The 24,482-nt window shown below is 39.9% G+C and overlaps 1 pseudogene; it reads left to right on the top strand.

The window, feature by feature from the left end:
* Nucleotides 1–24,482, top strand: part of LOC128563386 (minichromosome maintenance domain-containing protein 2-like) — a 30,711-nt pseudogene that overhangs the window by 351 nt on the left and 5,878 nt on the right.

The following is a 24,482-nucleotide window of genomic DNA, read 5'->3' as shown; positions in this document are numbered from 1 at the left end:
TCCAGACCCGCCTGAGCAAGACGGGTCTCTAAAAAGAGCCGGCATTGCGGTGGGCGCCTGCAGTTCCCGCTACTGCGGAGGCTGCGGCAAGAGAAGCTCTTGAGCCCAGGAGCTGTTTTTTCTTTTTTCTTTTTTTTTTTTTTTTTTATCTTTTTTGAGACAGAGCCTCAAGCTGTCGCCCTGGGTAGAGTGCTTTGGCATCACAGCTCACAGCAACCTCCAACTCCTCCTGGGCTCAAATGATTCTTTTTTTTTTTTTGTAGAGACAGTCTCACTTTACCGCCCTCAGGTAGAGTGCCATGACGTCACACAGCTCACACCAACCTCCAACTCGGGCTTCCGTGATTCTCTTGCTTCAGCCTCCCAAGCAGCTGGGACTACAGGCGCCCGCCACAACGTCCGGCTATTTTTTTGTTGCAGTTTGGCCAGGGCTGGGTTTGAACCCGCCACCCTTGGCATCTGGGGCCGGCTCCCTACTCACTGAGCCACAGATTCTTTTGCCTCAGCCTCCCAAGTAGCTGGGACTACAGGCGCCCGCCACAACGTCCGGCTATTTTTTGCTTGCAGTCGTCATTGTTGTTTGGCGGGTCCGGGCTGGATTCGAACCCTCCAGCTCTGCTGTATGAGCCTTAGTCGCTTGAGCCACAGGCACCGAGCCTGAGCCCGAGAGTTTGTGAGCCGTGACACTATGGCACTCTATCCAGGGTGACAAAGTAAGACTTTGTCTGAAGACAAAAAAAAAAAAAAAAAAAAAAAAGCATGTTTAGGTTATCTACTTTGGGGCTACTATGAATAATATCATGGACATTCGTGCCTAGGTTTCCACGCGAGTATTTCAATTCTCTTGAGTATGCATGTGTGCACACGTAGGGGTGGAATCGCTGGGTCACATGTGTGCACACGTAGGGGTGGACTTTGTGTTTAGTTCTTTGAGGGCGTACTGGCTTGTTTTCCGAAGTTGCAAGCCACTGCATTACCACCAGCAGTTTTAAATTATTTAGGCAAACATCGACACCCTCTGCCTGCAGTAACATGGAAAACCAACCATAGCCCTGTCTCTTCTCGGCCTGGGTGGGAGGGAGCAGGCGCGAAGAAATTAAGGCAGCGGGGACCAGCCGGCTGGTTTCCCGGGCCACAGAAGGGCGCCTGCAGTCCCGGGAGAACGCGCTCGCGCGCCAGGGCCCCGCCGCACCGGCGCTGCAGGAGCGCTACGGACTAGCCGGTGGGCGACTGCGCGGGTGCAAACCAGCACCCGGCGGAGGGCGGTGGTACCGGAGGTTGCTGTAGTGCGTGGGGGGGGTTCTGGGTCCTACTTGGTGAGGCTGGCTCCTTACCCATCCGCTTTGGTTGTGAAGTGTTTTCCTGCCGCCTTCCCCTCCTCAGTCCATCCCTGGTTGCTGACGGGGCGAGGAGGGGATAGGATTTCGCGCCTGTTGCAAGTGGAGCAGAACTTGGAGTTTGTTTTGTTTTGAGACCGAGTCCCACTCTATCGCCCAGGTTCCAGCTCAGTGGCGTGCCCTGGCTCATAGCAACCTCAAACTCCTGGGCTAACGCGATCCTCCTACCTCAGCCTCCCAAGTAGCTGGGCCAGCAGGCGCCCGGCTGTGTTTAGAGACGGGGTCTGGCTCTTGACCGAGCCGGTCTTGGGCGATTCAGCCCCCTCGGCCTCCCAGGATGCCCGGGTCACAGGCGTGAGCCACCGCGCCCGGCCAGAACTGGGTTCTTTATACTCTGGGGAGGGCCAAAGAATTAGAATTCTATCCCTCTTCGCCTTTTTTAATGCTTTTCACAGCCTCCCATATCTTTTCGTCCACTTAATCCTCTTCCTTGAAAATCTTCCACCCAAAGCACCGTCACTTTAACGCTGGCGCCCAGACTTTAGCCTCCTCCTTTCCACGGTGCTGAGTTCCAGGCGCTGGTTTACTTCCCGCCGGCCTGGCATAGACCTGGGCGTCTCAGGAGGCAAAGTCAGGTTATCGCGAATGAACTTTCCCTGATCTCCCTGCGCTTCTCTTTGGGTGCCACACTACCTATGAGAGCAACATCATCCAGTCACGCCAACCCACTTACCCTTGGCTAATTATTCTTCCCCGTATTGTACGGACTGCTACTAACCAGGTCCTGTGTAAAGTCTTTAAAATTCTAGACTCTAACTACTCCATTTCTCTTGTATGTTGTATGTAGCTAGCGCCCTAGCCACTGAGCTGTGGGCACCTAGCCATGAGTTTATTAATTGCTAAAGCTCCAGAACTGGCCATACTATTTTTAAGAATGTTGCAACACCTAAAAGCTGATTATTGACTCTTCCGCTACTCCAGCCTACTTTACTACCGGCGGCAGGGACTGATTCCCAAAATAAAAATCTGACCGTTGGCTCGGCGCCTGTGGCTCAAGCGGCTAAGGCACCAGCCACAAACACCTGAGCTGACGGGTTCAAATCCAGCCCGGGCCCGCCAAACAACAATGATGGCTGCAACCAAAAAAATAGCCAGGCGTTGTGGCAGATGCCTGTAGTCCCAGCTACTTGGGAGGCAGAGGCAGGAAAATCGCTTGAGCCCAGGATTGGAGGTTGCTGTGAGCTGTGATGCTCTACCCAGGGCGACAGCTTGAGGTTCCGTCTCAAAAAAAAAAAAAAAAAATCTGACCGTTATTTAGTCTCTGTTTTACTAATGTTAGTGACTTCCCAAATAATCATCATGGACTACAAAAGTTTTCATAATCTGCATAATCTGACCTCACCCAACTCTTTCTTTATCATTTCATTCAGCCCTGAAAAGCTAATGTTACCCCAGAAGCTGAAACTTGATGTCCTAAACACAACACGCATTTTAGGATCATTGTACTTGATGGCCACCGAGAAATAAACTCTGAAGTTTCACCCCTAAGTAATTTTGGAAAGGACAGTCTCAGTTACTTTTCTTTGGAAAGTAGCCTAAATTCCAAATAGTAGAAATATGGATCCAGTGGTGTAGAACTGATAATGGAGGTAGGGAGTGACCTCTATCTACTGTATATGTACTACTTTGAAAAAATCTACTCATCTGTTGATGGGCACTTGGGTTTTATCCACCTTTCGGTTATCGTGAATAATGCTGTCATGAACACTGGTATATAAGAATCTTCTTTTTTTGGGCGGTGCCTGTGGCTCAGCGAGTAGGGCGCTGGCCCCATGTACCGAGGGTGGTGGGTTCAAACCCAGCCCTGGCCAAACTGCAACCAAAAAATAGCTGGGTGTTGTGGCAGGCGCCTGCAGTCCCAGCTGCTCCGGAGGCTGAGGCAAGAGAATCATGTAAGCCCAAGAGCTAGAGGTTGCTGTGAGCCGTGTGACGCCACGGCACTCTACCGAGGGCAGTAAAGTGAGACTCTGCCTCTACAAAAAAAAAAAAAAAACAACTTTTTTTTATGGGGCTGGTGCCCTACTCGGAGCCACAGGCACCGCCCATAAGAATCTTCTTGAGTCACTGCATTCAACTTTTTTGGGTATATACCTACAAATAGAATTACTGCATCATGTGGTAATTCTGTGTTTAGTTTTCTGAGAAATCCCCATATTGTTTTCCCCAGTGGCTGCACCATTTCATATTCCCATCAGTAATGCATGAGGAGTCCAGTTTGTCCACATCACCTATATTACATTTTATAAGTAATAAAATATATATATATATATATATTTTTGTAGAGACAGAGTCTCACTTTATGGCCCTCGGTAGAGTGTCGTGGCATCACACAGCTCACAGCAACCTCCAACTCCTGGGCTTAAGCAATGCTCCTGCCTCAGCCTCCCGAGTAGCTGGGACTATAGGCGCCCACCGCAATGCCCAGCTATTTTTTGGTTTCAGTTCAGCCGGGGCCGGGCATGAACCCGCCACCATCGGTATATGGGGCCGGCGCCTTACCAACTGATCCACAGGTGCCGCCCAGTAATAAAATATTTTTAAAGGAAAAGTCTTTTTGTGGTAGTACTTGTAAGAACAGTATTTTTGCCACCTTTTGAATAAGAGGACAAATTTTCCTTTTACATAGGACTCCACAAATTATGTAACTGGCCTTTTCTATTAGAATGGCAAAAATTAAAAACATTGACAACAAAAAATGTTGTCAAGATGTGGAGTCTCTGGAATTTTCATACATGTATAGTTGGTGGGAGAAAAAAATGCTACAACCGTTTGCAAATTGCTCTGGCATTTCCAATAAAAGTTAAATATACATTTGCCCTATGACCCAAGGGAAAGATAAACACACACAAAAGACTCTATTATCATGAACGAAGAAAAAATTAATTTGAAAACTATTTGAGAGGGAGAATCCTAGCAATGGTGCTAAATCCATTAAGGGGTGAATAAGGGTGAAAGAAAGATTAAAGGGTGAAAATAGGATGGTTCCATATTTTTTGTTTGGGTTTTGAGCAGATGGATGAGGACAGCACCATTGTGAATAGTGAACACAGAGCCATTAGAAAGGTGGGGACAAGGAATTTGGTTTTGAACATTTTAAATTCGAGATCTATTTCCCTCTAGTAATTGTAGTTCATATTCTGTCTATCTTCCTCTTTCACTCCCACATGGATGGCTTACTTTTATCATTTATTTTCCACATACAAGAACATTATTTAAGTGTAGCCTCTATTGCATGCCTGCACTATATGACCAATCTCACAGTCCTCTCTCTGCCTAGCCCTCTGCCTGTTCCACCCAGACGCCTGACTACAATTCCAATGACAGGCTTTGGACTGCTGGTTCTCATCATGTCATGGGACATGTAAACTTTCAAATATTTTTCTTGCTTTGTTCTTCTTTATGACAGATGCTCTAACTTAGCAGGATCTTGCAAAACAATCAAATTCACTTGTGTCTTTACTACCCAAAGTTTGTACAGTATTATTCTGCATAATAATGTCTGTTATTAATTTGTAGACATATAGACCAAAAACTTAAATAACAAATGGATAATGTCTTCTGACTTAGTTCTGGAAAGCAGAAGCATTACGGTTTACATCCCAGGAAAGAAGTTTGGGGGTGATGCTGATCAACAAGTGACTTTTCCAGTTCAGTGCAGTTTTTGGTCTTTTGTTGATATGGATTCATCTTCAAGGAGAAATGCACAGAAAACCAACACTTTAATTGGTCAGATGGTAGCGTATATATATGTTTTATTATTAGAATGTTTTCCAGGGTATTTTGTCACACATTTTAATATGTCTTCTTAGTGTTTTTGTTATTAACCCATTTCTATACTTTATTGGGCAAATAACTAAATGGTGACTCAATTGTATAAAAATTATAATGTTTTTTAGTTATGTAGATCAGGTATCTGCTCAACAGAAATTAGTACTTGAATAAATAGAGAGTCTTTAATGAATGATGTGTAAGAAAATACTCAATGAAGGTTTTTAAAAAGTAGTCACCACAAAGTTCCCAGACTATAGGTAAATTGCTTTAAATTATCATTAATTAAACACAATAATTAATAATAATTATTATTATATTAAGTTATATATGATGATTAATTTCTAATTATTTCCAAGTTGTGAAAGTGCCAAAGTTGAATGTTTTCTTGTTATCTTTTCATTTGATGTAGGATTGCAGTTTGATTCCAGCTAACCTTGTGGAGGCATTTGGATTATTGATTAACTGCAATGAATCATCTCCTTGCCACCCACTTCTTCCTATTGTGTGACATACTTTCAAGAAAGCCATTGATCCTGAAAGACTGCTTTATGTTGCTTCTAAACAGTTCACAGCTGAAGATTTTGAAAAGGTAAAGGTTACTGAGAATGCCAATGCTAATATTTCTCAGTTTAAATAAAAGTCCCGTTAAGCATTTGATTTTCTTTATTAGGATTCTTTTATTCCAACTTGCTTTCAGCTTTTAAAAATTTTAAGGACATTGTTTAGAAATTATTTAGGGTTATGATTAAATAAACGACTGGTAAAATGCTGAGTTTATTCACTGTCCAAATCACCATAGCTTAAAGAATTTCAATGAAAAAACAAAATAGAATATGTCTATGGAAAATTATGATAGACTTTATAAGTATATAGTTATTTACATTTTCTAGCCTGTTCAAAAGAATTTCCCTTATATGAATACCTTCAGAGTTCTAACTAAAAAAAATTTTTTTAAATAAATAATTAAATAAAAATAAATTTAATAATAATTCTGATAGCCATTAAAGGTGCTCAATTATTTATAACTGAAACCCTTTAATATTGAGAAATCTGTCCATAGTAGAGTAGACTATCTGGGTATGATAGATAAAAGCCAGAGGATATTGGAAAGTGGAAGTCCATGGATCATTAAAAAGTTGTTTTCATACCCACCTTCTTGATAAGCATATTGTTTGAGTAAAATGGTTGAAAGGTGGGTGAACTTAAAAAATGAACTATGAGCATTGTTTATTCATATAGGTTAGAATAGAAAAAGAATAGTATATAGTATAATAAGGTTTTAGTTTTGTGTTTGCTTTATAGTGTGTAAGAAAAAAGCAGTCTCTAGAAATTAGGATACTAATTATAAATAAATAATTTATTATGTAAATAACTAATTACCCAGAGAAATTTTTGCCTGTTTTTTCCTAAAAAACAAAGAAACACAAAATCCATGGATTTATTAACCTAGTCAAGTATTTACTGAATAATTAACATATATGAGCCTATTTCTGTTCTCTTCTCTTCTTACAGAAATGTAAACTTTCTTCTTTAAATGTAGGATCATTTTATTGAAATTTTAAAAAGATACATGAAACTATTAAGGAGCAATTAAATTGTTCATCTGAGTAGTACTGAAAGGAAGATATGAAGGTAGAATGTAAAACTTTGGGAAGACTTCATGGAAGAGGTGGGACTTTGTGCTTTAAGAAAAGGTAAAATTTTGATGACAGGAAGGATGGGTGCTCTGAGCAGAATTAACAGTAAGAGCAAAGACATAAAAGTAGAAATTAGTATACATGGAAAACTACGAGAAGACCAGCTCGACTGGAACAAAAGTTGTATTATAGGGTCAACTTTGGCAAATTTATGATAATCCTTGAAGCAAAACGATTTATAGTTGACTTGTCATACTCTAGAGAGCAGCTGCAGACTTTACTAGGCAAGTGAAGTAGTGAAAATGGTTTATCTGGAAGGTAAATCTGTGCATCACACAAATCAGAGTGGATGGCATTTGTTACAGTCTGGACTCTCCAAAAGGCAGACTGAGATAGTTTAGTGTGAAGTGTATTAGCCTTCTATACCTGTGGGCTCTAGGAAACCTTCTTTACTCCACCTCAGTCAGACATATGACGTAGGCTGTTCTGAGAGGATGACAACTGGAAACTTGACAACATTCCCATCATCTTGCTACCAGAGGTTAAAACTTAGAGAGGGCTACTGATAGTATTAATAGTATTACCCAGTTCTGATGGCCTGGAGAGAATTGTGGAATATAAAGAGAACAAAAAAAGCCAGGACATATTCGATCCAGGACATATCCAATCTGGCACATATCTATACACTTTTTTTTTTTGTAGAGACAGAGTCTCACTTTATGGCCCTCAGTAGAGTGCCGTGGCCTCACACAGCTCACAGCAACCTCCAACTCCTGGGCTTAGGCAATTCTCCTGCCTCAGCCTCCCGAGTAGCTGAGACTACAGGCGCCCGCCACAATGCCTGGCCGTTTTTTGGTTGCAGTTTGACCAGGGCCGGGTTTGAACTCACCACCCTTGGTATATGGGGCCGGCACCCTGCTCACTGAGCCACAGGCGCCGCCCTCTATACACTTTTTTTAAAAGTCATTATTATTATAGTTAATATTTTCCTTGGTTCTATTAGTTTAAAAAGTAGAAAATAACTAAGATAGTTTAAAAAATGTCCAGAAAATATGTCACAGAGTAAGGATTTAAGGAACTGGAATCACTAACTCAGAAAAAAAAATATATATAAAACTCAGAGAAAACAGCAATAATTCTTGTGTTAGAAAATCATTTTCTAGGGCGGCGCCTGTGGCTCAGTCGGTAAGGCGCCGGCCCCATATACCGAGGGCAGCGGGTTCAAACCCAGCCCGGCTGAATAGCAACCAATAAAAAAAAAAAATAGCCGGGCGTTGTGGCAGGTGCCTGTAGTCCCAGCTACTCAGGAGGCTGAGGCAAGAGAATTGCTTGAGCCCAGGAGTTGGAGGTTGCTGTGAGCTGTGTGATGGCACAGCACTCTACAGAGGGCCATAAAGTGAGACTCTGTCTCTACAAAAAAAAAAAAAAAGACAATTATTTTCTACTCAAATCTTACTAAATCTCCAAGGCCCACCTTCATAGCACTGAACACAATGCCTGCCATCTTTCCAAATATTCAGGTACGTGTTCTGTAAAAGGAAGGAAAGGAAGTAAGGAGGGCAAGTAGCTCCAGGGCCAATGAGAGAAAGTTATAAGGAAACAAACCTTTCAAGAATTAAAGCTGTTCAAAAGGGAAAGCTTCTGAGAGAGGTGAGTCTTTCTCCCACTGGAAGCAAAGACATTGCTAAGTCATTCAAATACATGGCAAAGAACATTTCTGCACTGAGGAGGAAGAGGTTATTCTGGGTAAACTTTAATATTCTTTACAAGTATGAGACTATGATTTAAAGTACTTGGTGACTTTGGGATGGCCCCAGGTATTTACTCAATTGAATGTAAATAAAATCTGAAAACTTTCAAAAATAAAATGCCAGTATACTTTTGATTTTTGTCATATCGATTCTATAATAAATCCTTAGTCTCTTGGATGTTTTACACTTTTAATTTAGTGACTGGAATTTACAAAGAATTTGAATGTGGAATTCAGCTCAGAAGCAGAAAGAATGATTGATGGCTATTATCTAGCAAGTCGAAGAATTAGAACAGATTCTGTATATCGATCCAAACTGTCAGCATCTGCATTAAAATATTTGTAAGTATTCAAGATTTTTAAAGCCAATATTGACTTTTAATCGATGCATTGCATTTATTTATCTATTTCACTTGTTTCTGTTTGCTTGATTGCTGGTTTGCTGGTTTATAATTTACCTTGTTCCAAAGAACCTAAGGTGACTTAATAATTCCTTTTGTCATTACACATATATGGTTGTATCATTTTAACTTCCAATAATTTTTCTCACTAAATAGATTTTTATTGGATCCTTGCATGAAATGTGTCTGAAAAAATTGCACTGATTTCAAATGCAAATGACTGGGTTTTTTAAATAAACGTGACTGTTTATATTCCAGGTTTCTTTTTTTTTTTTTTTTTTTGCAGTTTTTGGCGGGGGCTGGGTTTGAACCCGCCACCTCCGGCATATGGGGCCAGCGCCCTGCTCTTTTGAGCCACAGGCACTGCCCTATATTCCAGGTATTTTGTATTTGAGCCTAGAAAAAAATTCTTAAATTTCTTATTCCGTGTACTTCTAAAAACATTAATAGACTCATCTATTTTTGTTCCTTTAAAATGTTTTAAAGGCTGGGCACCGTGGCTCACGCCTGTAATCTCAGAACTCTGGGAGGCCGAAGCAGGTGGATTGCTTGAGCTCACGGAGTTCAAGACCAGGCTGACCAAGAAGGAGACCCCCATCTGAACAAAAGTAAAAAAATAGCTGGTGGCAGGCACCTATAGTCCCAGCTAGTTGGGAGGCTAAGGCAAGAGAATCGCTTGTGCCCAAGAGTTTGAGGTTGCTGTGAGCTATGATGCCATAGTTCTCTACCAGGGGCAAGAAAGCGAGACTCTGTCTCAAAAAAATAAATAAAAATAAAAGTAAATTAAAAAAATAAAAATTTGGCTCGGCGCTCGTAGCACAGTGGTTACGGCACCAGCCACATACACTGAGGCTGATGGGTTCAAACCCGGCCCAGACAAGCTAAACAACAATGACAACTACAACAAAAAAATAGTCGGGCGTTGTGGCGGGTACCTGTCGTCCCAGATCCTTGGGAAGCTGAAGCAAAAGAATCGCTTATGCCCAAGAATTTGAGGTGGCTGTGAACTGTTACACCATGACACTCTACCAAGGGCGATGTAGTAAGACTCCGTCTCCAAAACAACAATCTTTTTAAACTAATTATTATAAAAGAAAGTGAACAATGTAAAAGTCTACGAAGTCAGACAATTAAGTTTGCAAACTTACGCTAGAAATAGTGCTACATACTTCATTACTGTGTTATCGTGTCACCTTTGAAGTACTCCCCTTGGGAAGCTACACACCGACACTCGTGCTTAGTCTACCCTTCAAAGCACTTAGGATGAGTTCTTGAACTTAATTGTCAGATGAACTATGACAACAGTTCTGATAGCCATTTCAGAAAAAAAGTGCCAAAAGATCTAAACGTATATAAGCATGTAAGTGTGTATATATATATAAATATATAGTTGTTGTTGTTGTTTTTGAGATAGAGTCTCAGTTTGTTGCCCTTGGTAGAGTGCCATGGAATGGTATAGCTCACAGAAATCTCCAAACTCTTGGGCTCAAGCAATCTTCTTGTCTCAACCTCCTGCAAACCTGGGACTACAGGTGCCCACCAAAATACTGGCTGGTTTTTCTTTTTTAAAAATTTTTAGTAGAGATGGGGTCTCACTCTTGCTAAGGCTGGTCTCAAACTCCTCAGCTAAAGCAAGGACTGCCCGCCTTAGCCTCCCAGAGTGCTAAAATTACAGGCATGAGCCACCATGCCTGCCATATATTTTTTCATATGAATAGATATACCCTTTCTGCCCAGATGGAATCATGCATGCCTGTAAAGAATTATCTTACTCTGTTTTAATAGCTGCATCACAGCTTCACTGTTGTTATGATGTCTCTGTAGCGTAAGTTAAACAGTTCTCTATTGATAGGTTATTACTTCATATGATATAGTATTAAAGTATATTCTCAAACAAATTATGAAGTAGGACCAGGAGTAAAATAATCCAATAAATAAATATATACTGTATCTTGTTAGAACTGCAATATAAAATAAGACAGATGAAGCAGTGGCAGGAAATGCCAGTATAGGCCTATAAGAGATAGACACATTTAGTTGATTTGTCCAACTATGCATCTATCTTGGTAGAGCTGAAAAATGCTAAAGATAAACCAAGGTAGAAATCAACTCTTTGATAAATGTTTTCAAATGGGGCTGGGTGTAGAAGTGCACACCAGCTCTTTGGGAGGCTGATGCAGGAGGATCTCTTGAGGCCATGAGTTCGACCAGCCTAAGCAACAGAGGGAGGCACTATCTCTACAAAAAAATACAAGAACCCCCCCCAAAAAAACAAACAAAACAACCCCACCAATGCTAGGCATAGTGGCTCTGCACCTGTAATCCCAGATGCTTAAGAGACTGAGGCAGAAGGATCACTTGAGCACAGGAGTTTGAGGCTGCAGTGAGCTATAATTATGCCATTGCACTCTAGCCTGGGGAACAGACCAAGAATTTGTCTCAAAAATAAATTTTTAAATATTTTTAAAATTTAAAAATGGTAAACAGAATTATATAATTCTTTCTATTTTCTGAAGTAATATTTAAAATACTCAGATCAAATTGTACTGCTTAAAAGCTTCGAATGGTCCAGGCATAGTGGGTCATGCCTATAATCCTAGCCCTCTGGGAGTCCAAGGCAGTTAAACCACTTGAGTTCAGGAGTTAGAGACCACCCTGTTTAAGAATGAGACTGCATAGCCGGGTGTTGTGGCGGGCACCTGTAGTCCCAGCTACTTGGGAGGCTGAGGCAAGAGAATCGCTTAAGCCCAGGAGTTGGAGGTTGCTGTGAGCTGTGTGATGCCATGGCACTCTACCGAGGGCAATAAAGTGAAACTCTGTCTCTACAAAAAAAAAAAAAAGAATGAGACTGCATCTCTACTAAAAATAGAAAAACTAGCCAAGTGTTATGACAGGTACCTGTAGTCCCAGGTACTTGAGAGGCTGACACAAGAGGATTGCTTGAGCTCAAGAGTTTGAGGTTGATGTGAGCCAGGAGGTCATGGCAGTCTAACCAGTGCACAGACTAAGACTCTGTCTCAAAAATAAATAAATAAATAAATAAAAGCTTTGAAGGTCCTATCTTCTCATAAAGATTTTTCTCTATAGTAAAAAAAATTTTAATCTCTCATAGACTCAGTTTATATGATTATATTTATTCAAGAATAAAACAAAGTTTACAGCCATAGTAGCTCACATTATAATCCTAGCGACTCAGGGGGCTAAGGGAGAAGGATTGCTTGAAGCCAGGGGTTCAACACCAGCTTGGGCACATAGCAAGACGCTGTCTCTAAAAAACTAAGAAAAATTAGCTATGCACACACGTATAGTCCAGATACTCAGGAGAATTGCTTGAGCACAGGAGTTTGAGGATGCTGTGAGCTATAATTACATCATTGCACCCAGTCTAGATGACAGAGAGAGACTCTGTCTCTAAAAAAATTAAATAGGCTCAGTGCCGGTAGCTCAGTGAGTAGGGCACTGGCCACATACACTGAGGCTGGCAGGTTCGAGCCCAGCCCAGGCCTGCTAAACAACAATGACAACTGCAACCAAAAAATAGCCGGGCATTGTGGCGGGCACCTGTAGTACCAGCTACTAGGGAGGCTGAGGCAAGAGAATCACTTACGCCCAAGAGTTTGAGGTTGCTGTGAGCTGTGATGCAACGTCACTCTACCAAGGGTGACATAGTGAGAGACCCTGTCTAAAAAATAAATAAATAAATAAATAAAACAGTTAATTTTAATATGTTAACTAGTTTTTCACATTGTGGAAATAAATACTTTGGGTCATTTATGAAATGGCAGCATAAATGAACCATTACCTATGAGAGTCATAAACCTTGAATTTTTCTCCCATTTCTACAGACAGGCATCAAATAATACCATTTTTGCTTTTCTAGAGAAGTAGAGCTAAACAATATTCTCTTTTCCTGAAAGTCTCCATATATGTTCTGTTCTGATCCACATTTTTAGGAGGCATTTGGGCTGGGCATGGTAGCTCCTGCCTATAATCCTAGCACTCTGAGAGGCCAAGGCAGTGGATTGCTTGACTTCAGGAGTTCAAGACCAGCCTGAGCAAGACTGAGACCCATTTCTAAAAAAATACCTGGGCATTGTGGTGGGCACCTATAGTCCCAGTTACTCAGAAAGCTGAGGCAAGAGGGTTGCTTGAGCCCAAGAGTTTTAGGTTGCTGTGAGCTATGATGCCATGGCAATCTACCGAGGGTGACAAAGTGAGACTCCGTCTCAAAAAGAAAAAAAAAAAAAGGAGCTTGGGTGAAGATATCAGGGAGATGATAATCAAATTTGTATTATAAAATGAGCAACATTGAGGAGAACTTCACAGCCTTGAATTATAATCTTAACCTAAAAAAGAAGAAACTTAATAGGATAAATGTAAAGTCCTCTATTAGATCCCCTAACTCCCTACTACATGGGCAGGTTCAAACCTGCCCCTGGCGAAAAAGTACAAAAAAAATGAAAAATAAAAAATATACTCAATATACTAAAGGAACAATATACTAAAGGAACTCAATATACTAAAGAAACTACAAACATTTACCTTGATGGAAAGAAAACAGAGGGCAACTATAAAAGTTATCTTTGAATGTTTGAAGAGCTGTCACATTTAAGAAGTCTCAGAAGTTAGAACAAGATACCAGCAAATGGAAATTGCTGTGAAATTAATTTCAATTTAGACTTATATAATCTTGTTTATAGTTAGTTATAGAACTTTCAAATGCCTTTATTTATCCCCATTTTATAGCTGAATTTCAAAAACTCTCATAAATGATTTATACAAAATCACACAGCTAGTAAATTCTAGAGACTCATTCTAGGTTTTTTGATTGCCAAGTTCAGCAGTTGTTCAAGTGTATCACATCTGCCTAATTGATATCTTCAGACAGAACTAAAGAGTAATCAAACCTGGTTAAAAAATAAAGAACAGGGCGGCGCCTGTGGCTCAGTCGGTAAGGCGCCGGCCACATATACCGAGGGTGGTGGGTTCAAACCCGGCCCCGGCTGAACTGCAACAAAAAAATAGCCGGGCGTTGCGGCGGGCGCCTGTAGTCCCAGCTACTCGGGAGGCTGAGGCAAGAGAATCGCTTAAGCCCAGGAGTTGGAGGTTGCTGTGAGCTGTGTGACGCCACGTCACTCTACCAAGGGCCATAAAGTGAAACTCTGTCTCTACAAAAAAAATAAATAAAAAAAATAATAATAAAGAACAAATTGCCCTATGAAGCAGTGAATGCTAGGAAAGGTTCAAAAGAGACTCCATAGTGAGTACGTGGGATGTTACAGAAGAAATTCAGTTATCTGATGAGAGTTTGAACTTTGAACTCCAAGATTCCTTCTCACACTGAAATTGTGAGATTCAGACAAATGAGGAACTAGAAGAAAAGGGTTAAGATTTGTCTCTGAGAGACAGATTAATTTTCCAAACTGTGTTTTTATCTGAACAGAACCTGGGAGAGGAGTGTGAAATGATACATAGAAACCTTGACAGAAACAAGCTCTTTGTTAATAAGCAAGAATACTGGCTTAAAAAAAAAAAAGCATCTTTAAACCACCTATTGCGACCTGTGGCTCAAAGGAGTAGGGCGCCGGCCCCATATACCAGAGGTGGTGGGTTCAAACCCAGCCTCGGCCAAAAACTGCAAAAAAAAAAGAGAATACAGGCTTGTTCTGCAACAGTCTATTTAAGTTTGTAGGGAAAAAATGCTTTGAAAAGAAACTAAAATTGTTTTTAAGAAAGAATATGCCGATCATTTAGGTGCAGCTAAAGATCTATGTTCACATAGATCTTGCTTTGTTCCTGCCAAAATATATATTATTATTGTAATATCAACATATTTTAATTAACATCAATTTTTTTAAGAGTTTCTCTATCTGAAGCCCATGCACGACTGAACTTAAGGAACAAAGTGCTTAAAGAAGATGTACTAATTGCAGCCTTACTATTCGAAACATCTCTTACGTTGAAATATGGTAAAGTATTAAATTATTAATGATCACTACAAAAAATTTTAACTGAACTTAAATATTTTAGTCGCTTAAAGTGTTACATATATTTTTAAAATACTATTTTAAAGAATAGTAAATCTCAGGAAGGCATGTTTGGATTTAAACACTTGCTAATTGTTTATAGGTAGTATCATCATCTAATATTAAGCTCCATATTATGCATGATTGTTTCCATATTCGAACTTTTCCGTTGCTTAAAGAATTCTGGGGGGGTGGGGGAAGTACGCAATACAATATGTTAAATAATTTTGATTTGTCGTCTTTTTAAAATAACATGTGCTACATTCTCTGAATTGCCAGTTTTAATGCTATGACTATAGAATTTAAATTATTTGAAATAAATGGCACCTATTATGCTTTTGCTAATAAAAACATAAAAGACCTCTTAAGGTAAAGGTAAGGAGAATTATTCTCTCAAAGGTCTTTGTTGAATTAGATGAGACGTTAATTTAGATTAGAGATACCATTCTTCAAATCAAACTTTGGTACCATCCCTGGAACTTAATGCATTAATAGTAGCTTTCTGGGGGCAGCGCCTGAGGCTCAAGGAGTAGGGCGCTGGTCCCATATTCTGGAAGTGGCAGGTTCAAACCCAGCCCTGGCCAAAAAACCACACCAAAAAAAAAGTACTAGCTTTCTGTGTGTATGTGTTTAGTGCTTAAACTTGCTTTAAATTATATTTATATTTTATTAACTCTTTTACAAAGATACATTAGAACCTTGTAGAATTGTCTAAATTAACCATTCTTAACTAAGGATACATAGATGTTTGGTGTCCTAGGGGCTTGTGAATCCCTAACTTTTATACAAATTTGTATACTCATATGTGTGTTCCTTATACACTTTTTCCTAGGAAGATAGATCATAAGTTTCATGAAATATGTCATAGAGATTCATAACCCGCAGAAGAGGGTAATTAACATCCTAAATTAGTTTTATTTACCAAAAGAGAAAAACACTGATTCTTATCTAATATGAAATAATAGGAAGGATATATACATAGTCTTAGTTTTAATTTGCTTTATCTTTACATTCTTCTCTTATTCTATACTTCAGATCATATTTCATCAAATCTAAGACACACTATTTTACATATCATAAAGAAAAATTGCTGCCAATTTTACTATGACATGCTATCAATTGTTAAGACACAACTAGATTTTAATAAAACAAAAATTTGTGACTTTGAATTGAAAAACAAGGTATTATAATATTAAGTACTTCTGCTGAATTGAAAAACAGGTATTATGATATTAAGTGCTCCTGTGGTAGAATATGACTGACTATTTGGTGACTGTTTTGTCAAGACTTTCTTGAAGAATTTTAGAAAGTATTTATTGATGGGATAAAAAAACTATGTGAAGATTTTTTTCCCTTTAGTTACTTTTGTTTTCATAATGAATTTGAGCTAAGTACATTGATTATTTTTTTTATCATGCCTAAAAGGAAATAATAAGTAGTTATTTAATATCAACTATTACATTGATTAGACTTCCATTGATTGAATTTCTGCTAATTGTCTTATAAATCTCATTCTCTGTATAAAAACACATACACGTTTACATGTATATACATACACAATCATGCCCATCTTGTTTAAACCAGAATTCAAACAAGGTCTTAATTAATAAGTTCCCCTTCAACTTTTCCATCTTTTTTTTTTTACCATAATTTATTTTTATTTTTATTTTTTTTTAAGTCTTAAGCAAAGCAATGTTAAGAGCACCTTAACTGCTACTTGAAACATTATTAGGAGAATGATCCCTACCAATGGCTATTTCTCTTGGGTGGGTATAAAACTTATATGTGAAGGAGCAGAAGCCTTTATATGAAGTCATCCTTGTGTTTCCTAATGATTATACAGTACCTTGACTATTAGAATTAATTTACCTTCTTTTTACATTTGCATACAATATGTTAAAATGCGGACATACTTCATTTTATTGCACGTCACCTGATTGTACTTTATAGATACTGTGTTTTTTACAAATTGAAGGTTTGTGGCAACCCTGAATCAAGCAAGTCTATTGGTGCCATTTTTCAACAGTATGTGCTCACTTCATGTCCTGTGTCACACTTCAGTAATTCTTACAATATTTCAAACTTTTTCTTTCTTTCTTTTTTTTTCGAGACAGTATCTCATTCTGTCACCCTGGGTAGAGTGTCATGGTGTCATGGCTCACAGCAACCTCAAACTCTTGGGCACAAGTGATCCTCTTGCCTCAGCCTCCTGAGTAGCTGGGACTACAGGTGCCTGCCCCAAAGCCCAGCTGGTTTTAGAGATGGGGTTTCACTCTGGTTCAGGCTGGCCTTAAACTTCTGAGCTCAGGCAATCCACCCACCTTGGCCTTCCAGAGTACTAGGATTACAGGTATGAACCACTATGCCCAGCTTCAAACTTTTTCATGATTACTGTATCTGTTATGATGGTTTATGTTTAGTGATCTTTGATATTACTATTTTCATTGTTTTGGGGCACGACCAACTGTGTTCCTATAACATAGCAAACTTACTATTATTAATATTATTATTATTTTGAGGAAGAGTCTCACTCTGTTGCCCAGACTAGAATTCTGTGGTGTCAGCTTAGCTTACAACAACCTCAAATTCCTGAGTTCAAGCAATCCTCTTGTCTTAGTCTCCTGAGTAGGTTGCATTAATTTTTCTATTTTTATTGTTTATTTATTTTTTCTTGACTAGTGAACCCCTGAATTTTTCTGTTTTTAGTAGAGACAGGGTCTCACTCTTGCTCAGTTGGTCTCAAACTCCTGAGCTCAGATCCTTCTGCCTCATCTTCCCAGAGTGCTAGGATTACAGGCATGGGCCACTGTGCCCAGCCTAACACAGAGAACTTAATCAATAATGTTGTGTAAGTTTTGACTGCCACCCCCTGCTGGCCATTCCCTTCCCTCTCTCCATCTCTTCAGGCCTCTATATTCCCTGAGACAAATCAATACTGAAATTAGGCCAATTAAAAACCCTACAATGGCCTATAAATGTTCAAGTGAAAGGAAGAATTAAGTATTTCTCACTTTTTTTTTCATTAAATCATAGCTGTGTACATTAATGCAATCATGGGGTACAATGTGCTGGTATATTTCTCACTTTAAATCAAAAACTAGAGATTGTTAAGCTTAGGGGGAAGTCATACCAAAAACAGACATAGGTCAAACGCTATCTTTTTGCCTTAAATAATTAGCTGAGTTGTCAATACAAAGCAAAGCAACCTTATTGCTGATATGGAGAAAGCTTTATGGTGTGGATAGAATATCAAACTAGCCACAGCATTCCCTTAAGCCAAAATTGAATGCAGAGCAAGCCAGGCCTTAACTCTCTTCAAGTCTGTGAAGGCTGAGAAAGGTAAGGAAGCTGCAAAAGGAATGTTTGGTTGGTTTATGAGGCTGGAAAATGAAGTTTCACCTTGAAAATGCAAGGTGAAGCATCGGGTGCTGATGGAGATGCTGCAGCAAGTTATCCAGAAGATCTAGCTAAGAACATTGATGAAAGTGGGTACACAAACTAAAGACTTTTCCATGCAGATGAAACAAACAGCCTTTTATTGGAAGATGATGCCATCTAAGACTTTCATAGGTAGAACGGAGAAGTCAATGCCAGGATCAAAGTTTCAAAGGACAGGTTGACTCTCTTGTTAGGGCCTACTTAATGCGTCTGGTGACTTTCAGTTGAAGCCAAGGCTCATTTTTAATTTCAAAAATTCTAGGTCCCTTAGGAATCATGCTAGATCTACTCTGCCCATTCTGTATGAATGGAAGACCAAAGTTTGGATGACAACTGATCTGTTTACAGCACAGTTTATTGAATATTTGAAGCCCATCGTTGAGACCTACTGCTCAGAAAAAAAGGATTCCTTTCAAAAGATTACTGCTCATTGATAATGCCCCTACCCAAGAGCTCTGGTGGAGATGTACAAAGAAACAAATATTATTTTTACACCTGCTAACACAAGATCCACTCTGTAGCCCTTGGATCGAGGAGTAACTTTGACTTTCAAGTCTTATTATTTGACCAGGTGTGGTGGCTCATGCCTGTAATCCTAGCACTCTGGGAGGCCAACACATGTGGATCACTTGAGCTCAGGAGTTTGAGACCAGCCTGAGCATGAGCAAGACCTTGTCTCTACTAAAAATAGAAAAATTAGCTGAATGTGGTGGCACATGCCTATCATCCCAGCTACTCAGGAGACTGAGTCAAGAGGATTGCTTAACCTCAGGAGTTTGAGGTTGCTGTGAGCTATGATGTCATCACACTCTACCCAGGGTGACAGAGTAAGACTTTGTCTCAAATAATAATAATAATGATAATAATTTTTTTAAAGTCTTATTATTTAAGAAAAATATTTTGTAAGTCATCCATGAGGGTTGACATAAACTTCTTTCAAATTCTCCTGATGTGGATATTTTGACCTCTCAAAATGAATCATGAATATTCTTTTTTTTTTTTTTTTTTTGAGACAGAGCCTCAAGCTGTCACCCTGAGTAGAGTGCCGTGGCATCACAGCTCATAGCAACCTCCAAACCCTGGGCTGAAGTAATTCTCCTGCCTCTGCCTCCCAAGTAGCTGGGACTACAGGCTCCCACCACAATGCCCAGCTATTTTTTGGTTGCAGCCGTTATTGTTGTTTGGCGGGCCCAGGCTGGATTCGAACCCACCAGCTCATGTGTAGGTGGCTGGCGCACTTGAGCCACAGATGCCAAGCCAAATCATGAATATTCTTAATGGCATATACAATGGTGAATTCTTTCTAGGTTTTCAATTTACTTTGCTGGGATCCATCAAAGGAATCATTATCTATGACTTTGTAGGCTTTAAGACTTCAGTGGAGGAAAGAACTACACATTTTGTGGAAATAGCAAGAGAACTAGAATTAAAAGTGGATTCTGAAGATTGGTCAGAATTGCAGCAAGCTCATGATACAACTTGAACAAATTGAGGCCTTGTCTCCTATGGATGAGCAAAGAAAGTGGTTTGCTTTGGAATCTACTCCTGGTGAAGATGCTGTGGAGTTTGGGGAAATGACAACAAAAGGATTTGGAATATTATATAAACTTGGTAGATAAAGCAGTGGTAGGGTTTGAGAAAATTGACTACAACTTTGAAAGAAGTTCTACTGTGTGTAAAATGCTATCAAACAGCCTCACATGCTACAGAGAAATCTTTTTTTTTTTTTTGTAGAGACAGAGTCTCACTGTACTGCCCTCGGGTAGAGTGCCGTGGCGTCACACAGCTCACAGCAACCTCTAACTCTTGGGCTTACGGGATTCTCCTGCCTCGGCCTCCCGAGGAGCTGGGACTACAGGCGCGCGCCACAACGCCCAGCTTTTTTTCTGTTGCAGTTTGGCCGGGGCTGGGTCCGAACCCGCCACCCTTGGCGTATGGGGCTGGCGCCCTACTCACTGAGCCACAGGCGCCGCCCGCTACAGAGAAATCTTTTATGAAAGGAAGGGTCAAGCTTTGTGGCAGAATTCATCGTTTCCTTTTAAGAAATTGCCACAGCCACCCCAACCTTCAGCAGCAATTACTCTGATCTTGGAGCCCTCAAACTCTAGGGTGCTACCCATTCATGGCCTGTTTGGAATCAGGCCTCACATAGGAGGTGAGCAGTGGGTGAGTGAAGCTTCATCTGTATTTATATCTGCTCCTCATCCTGAGCTCAGCCTCATGTCAGATCAGCAGTGCCATTAGATTCTTGTAGGAGCAGGAATCCTACTATAAACTGCACGTTCAAGTGATCTAAGCTGGATTCTCCTTGTGAGACTCTAATGCCTGATGATCTGGGGTAGAGCTGATGTAGTGATGCAAGTGCTGAGGAGTAGCTGCTAATACAGATTTTCATTAGCAGAGGGTTTGACTGCACATAAACCCAAGTGCTTGCAGACTCAGATCAAAACCTTATCCGTGAATGGCAGTGACAATTAAGCTGCATCTGGTGGCAGGCTTTATAGTGGCAAGTGAGTTGATGTACATCAATTATACAGCTGTATCTAGTGGCAGGATTTAAGTCAGAACCTGACCTTCTAGTTGCAGGAAAACAAGCTCAGGGCTCCCATTTTTGGGATTTTGCCTTATGGAATTCTTTCATTATATATTACAATGTAATAGTAACAGAAATAAAGTGCACAATAAATGGAATGCACTTGAATCAATCCAAAACCATTCCTCCACCCAGTATATAGAAAAATTGTTTTCTGTGAAACTAGTCCCTGGTGCCAAAAAGGTTGGGGACCCCTGCTTTGATCAGTCCTCAGCCATCAACATTGAGGCAAAGCCCTCCACCAGCAAAAGATTAAGACTTACTGAAGGCTCAGGTGACTGTTAACTTTTTTTTTTAGCATTCTTAATAGATGACAGTATAGTGTAAATATAACTTTTATGTGCACTGAGAAAACAAAAAATTATGTGACTCACTTTATTGCAATTTTTGCTTTATTGCAGTGATCTAGAACCAAAAGTGCAATATCTCTGAGGTTCTGTCATATTGTATGTCCTAATTATCACTATTTGAATTAAATATCCATAATTTTTTCAGTCAACAAATATTTATTGAATGATAACTAGGTGCTGAGAGTATTAGATATACAATGGTAAAAAACACAATCAGTCTCTAACCCAGTGGAGCTTACAGCCTAGTGAGAGGACAGACAACGGTAAATATACTAATACATATACATATCTAAGGCAAATCAAGACAGATGCTGTGAAGAACATCAATAGGATGTTATGACAAAGAATAGAAAGGTCTTCCTTTCAAGTGGGTTTTGGGAGCCCTCCTAAGGAGGTGATATTTATTTAAGCAGACACCTAAAGGATGATAAGTCAGGGTAGAGGGAAATTCCGTATGTAGATGCTTCCAAGAAACTAAAAGCCAGGGTGTCAAAAAACAAAAACAAAAAACCAGCATAAAAACCAGCTGGAGAGGAAAGTAGGGCCAGATCCTGCAAGTCCTTACAGAGTATGACAGAAAACGGAGATTTTATTCTAAGTATAATGAGAAGTCATTGAAAGATTTTAAGTAGAACACTAGTGTTTAAAATTGTATTTTTAGAATAACACATTTGGAGTTGGAGGGTTAAGAGCAGAAAGAGGGAGACTAGTTAGAAAACGGTTATTGTAGACCAGGCAATTGATAATGATAATAGCTAAATAATAAAGTGTATTTGGGTTTTAAAATATTTTTAAATATAAAAGTAAAAGAAGGGCTCAGTGCCTGTAGCACAGCCAAATACACTTTATTACTTAGATATGTACATTTTCTATATTAGTGATTGCAAATTTGGGACCTGCTCTATGATTTTACAACTGTCCGAATGAGAGAGTGCATAATTAGAATTATTATGTGAGGACTTTTTTGCTTATTTGTGATGGTGAACATCAAAAAATTATGCATGGACTTTTTTTTGCTCATCAGCTTTTGTTAGTGGTTGTGTATTTAGTGTGTGGCCCAAGACTGCTCTTCTTCTTCCAGTGTGGCCCAGAGGAGTCAAAAGGTTGGTCTCCCTTGGACTCCAGAACTCCAGGACTGCCCTTGAAGATTTCAGTATTTAGAAATGGGAATGAGGAGAACTAGTAAGACTGAGAAGCATCAACTAGAATATAGGAAGTGTGGTATTACATAACCAAGAAGGAGAGTGCTTCCAGAAGGGAGCAAAATGGTTGAGGGTTTCCTATGCTACTGGGAGATGGATAAGATTTGATCTTGTAACCTACAGGTTTTAGGTAACCATGATTAGAGCTATTGCAGAAATGGAGGTGAAGTTATGGAGACAGCACACATAGACAATTTTGAGATGAGGAAAGAAATGGTGCATTAGGAAGAGAAGGATGAATAGCCGGGTGTTGTGGCAGGCGCCTGTAGTCCCAGCTGCTAGGGAGGCTGAGGCAAGAGAATTGCGTAAGCCCAAGAGTTAGACGTTGCTGTGAGCCGTGTGATGCCATGGCACTCTACCCGAGGGTGGTACAGTGAGACTCTGTCTCTACAAAAAAAAAGGAAGAGAAGGATGAGTGGTCCAGGAAGGGATTTTATTTTTATATGAGGATAGACGGCATTAAATCCTATTATGTGCAGTAGAGAGTAAATTGATGATGCTGTAGAAGAGGGGAAGATACAGGAGTAAAGTCCTAAAAAGGTGAGCAGGGATGGTTTTCTGGCACATGTGAAAGTACTGGTCTCTCATAAACTAGTTACTTCCTCATTTTATAGGAGAGAAGAAAGTGGATACAGAACCAGGTAGGTTTGTAGGTTTGGTCATATACCTCAAGGAAGGTATATTCAAGTTGTATGACCAGATGAAAATGAAAGGTCTGAGGAAAGAAGAATGGAATAGAATAGTCATTGTGGGGGCTAGGAAGTGTCCTTGGAAAACACAGCAGGGTCGTCAGGCAGTGGAAGTGATTGTTTGAAGCTATCGATTCATTTAAAATGAAAAGAAGAAATGCCAGTTGTGTGATTTTGCCTACCAGCCTTAGTACCAGCATATTATGAATGGTTGGGTTCCTGCAGAGTGTTGCAGAGGAGCAAGGGAGTGGGGGGCTGGCAAGGGAAGGACTCTTAAGCTGATAGAGGAAGGGCATGAATGGGAGGAAGCAGATCACAGATCTCTGAGGTGGAAGACCTGGAACAGCAACTGAGCTGGAGCATAGGAGGTAGTTGAGGGGAGTGAGTTTTGGTTTTGAAGTAAGTTTCTGGTGACACCAGTTTCCTGTGATTGTGGGAATTTGTGGCTAAGGTAGAGGGGGAAAGGTAGGACCCAGGGAGGTCAGAAGTTAAATGGGCAGTTCACATGGAAAACACTGAATGTTGGATATTGGGGAAGAAAGGAAAATTGTGCACCAAGTGCTGAGAGCTAGGCGTTGACTATGGAAGGGGGAAAAGGTTGTTACAGCAAGGTGGCACTGAACATCAAAGGAGAGAAAGGAGGAAGCAGGGGAAAGAATGGTCTGGAAGCAGCAGAGTGTAGGGTAGCAAGGGAGGCATGGCTTGGTACTCTTGGTACTGCCCCATTTAGGTACTTATTCAATGAATCAGTGAATGAAACGGAGTATAAGAGCTGAACTCCTATACTAAAAGTCAATGTTTTTTAAATTGTAGTAAAATATACATAAAATCAACCTCATTAATCATTTTTAAGTGTACGATTCAGTGGTGTTAAGTTTATTCATGTTGTTGTGCAACTACCACCACCATCCATTTCCAGAAGTTTTTTATCTTCCCAAACTAAAACTTTGTATCCATTAAACCCCAACTCCCCATTTCCACATCTACCTAGCCTCTGGCAACTATCATTCTGCTGTCTCTAGGAATTTGACCATTCTTAGGTACCTCATATAAGTGGAATCATGTAATATTTGTCCTTTTGTGACTGGGTTACTTCATGTAATGTAATTTTCTCAAGGTTCATCTATATTGTGTGAGTACTATTACTTAATAATAATACATATATACCACATTTTGTCCATATTTTGTTTATTCCTTTATCAGTGACCACTTTGGTTGCTTACACCTT

This window comes from Nycticebus coucang, chromosome 13 (genome assembly GCF_027406575.1).
Source record: "Nycticebus coucang isolate mNycCou1 chromosome 13, mNycCou1.pri, whole genome shotgun sequence".
NCBI classification, from domain to species: domain Eukaryota; kingdom Metazoa; phylum Chordata; class Mammalia; order Primates; family Lorisidae; genus Nycticebus; species Nycticebus coucang.
Note: the sequence above shows the minus strand (reverse complement) of the source record. Positions and strands in the feature narration are given on the sequence as shown.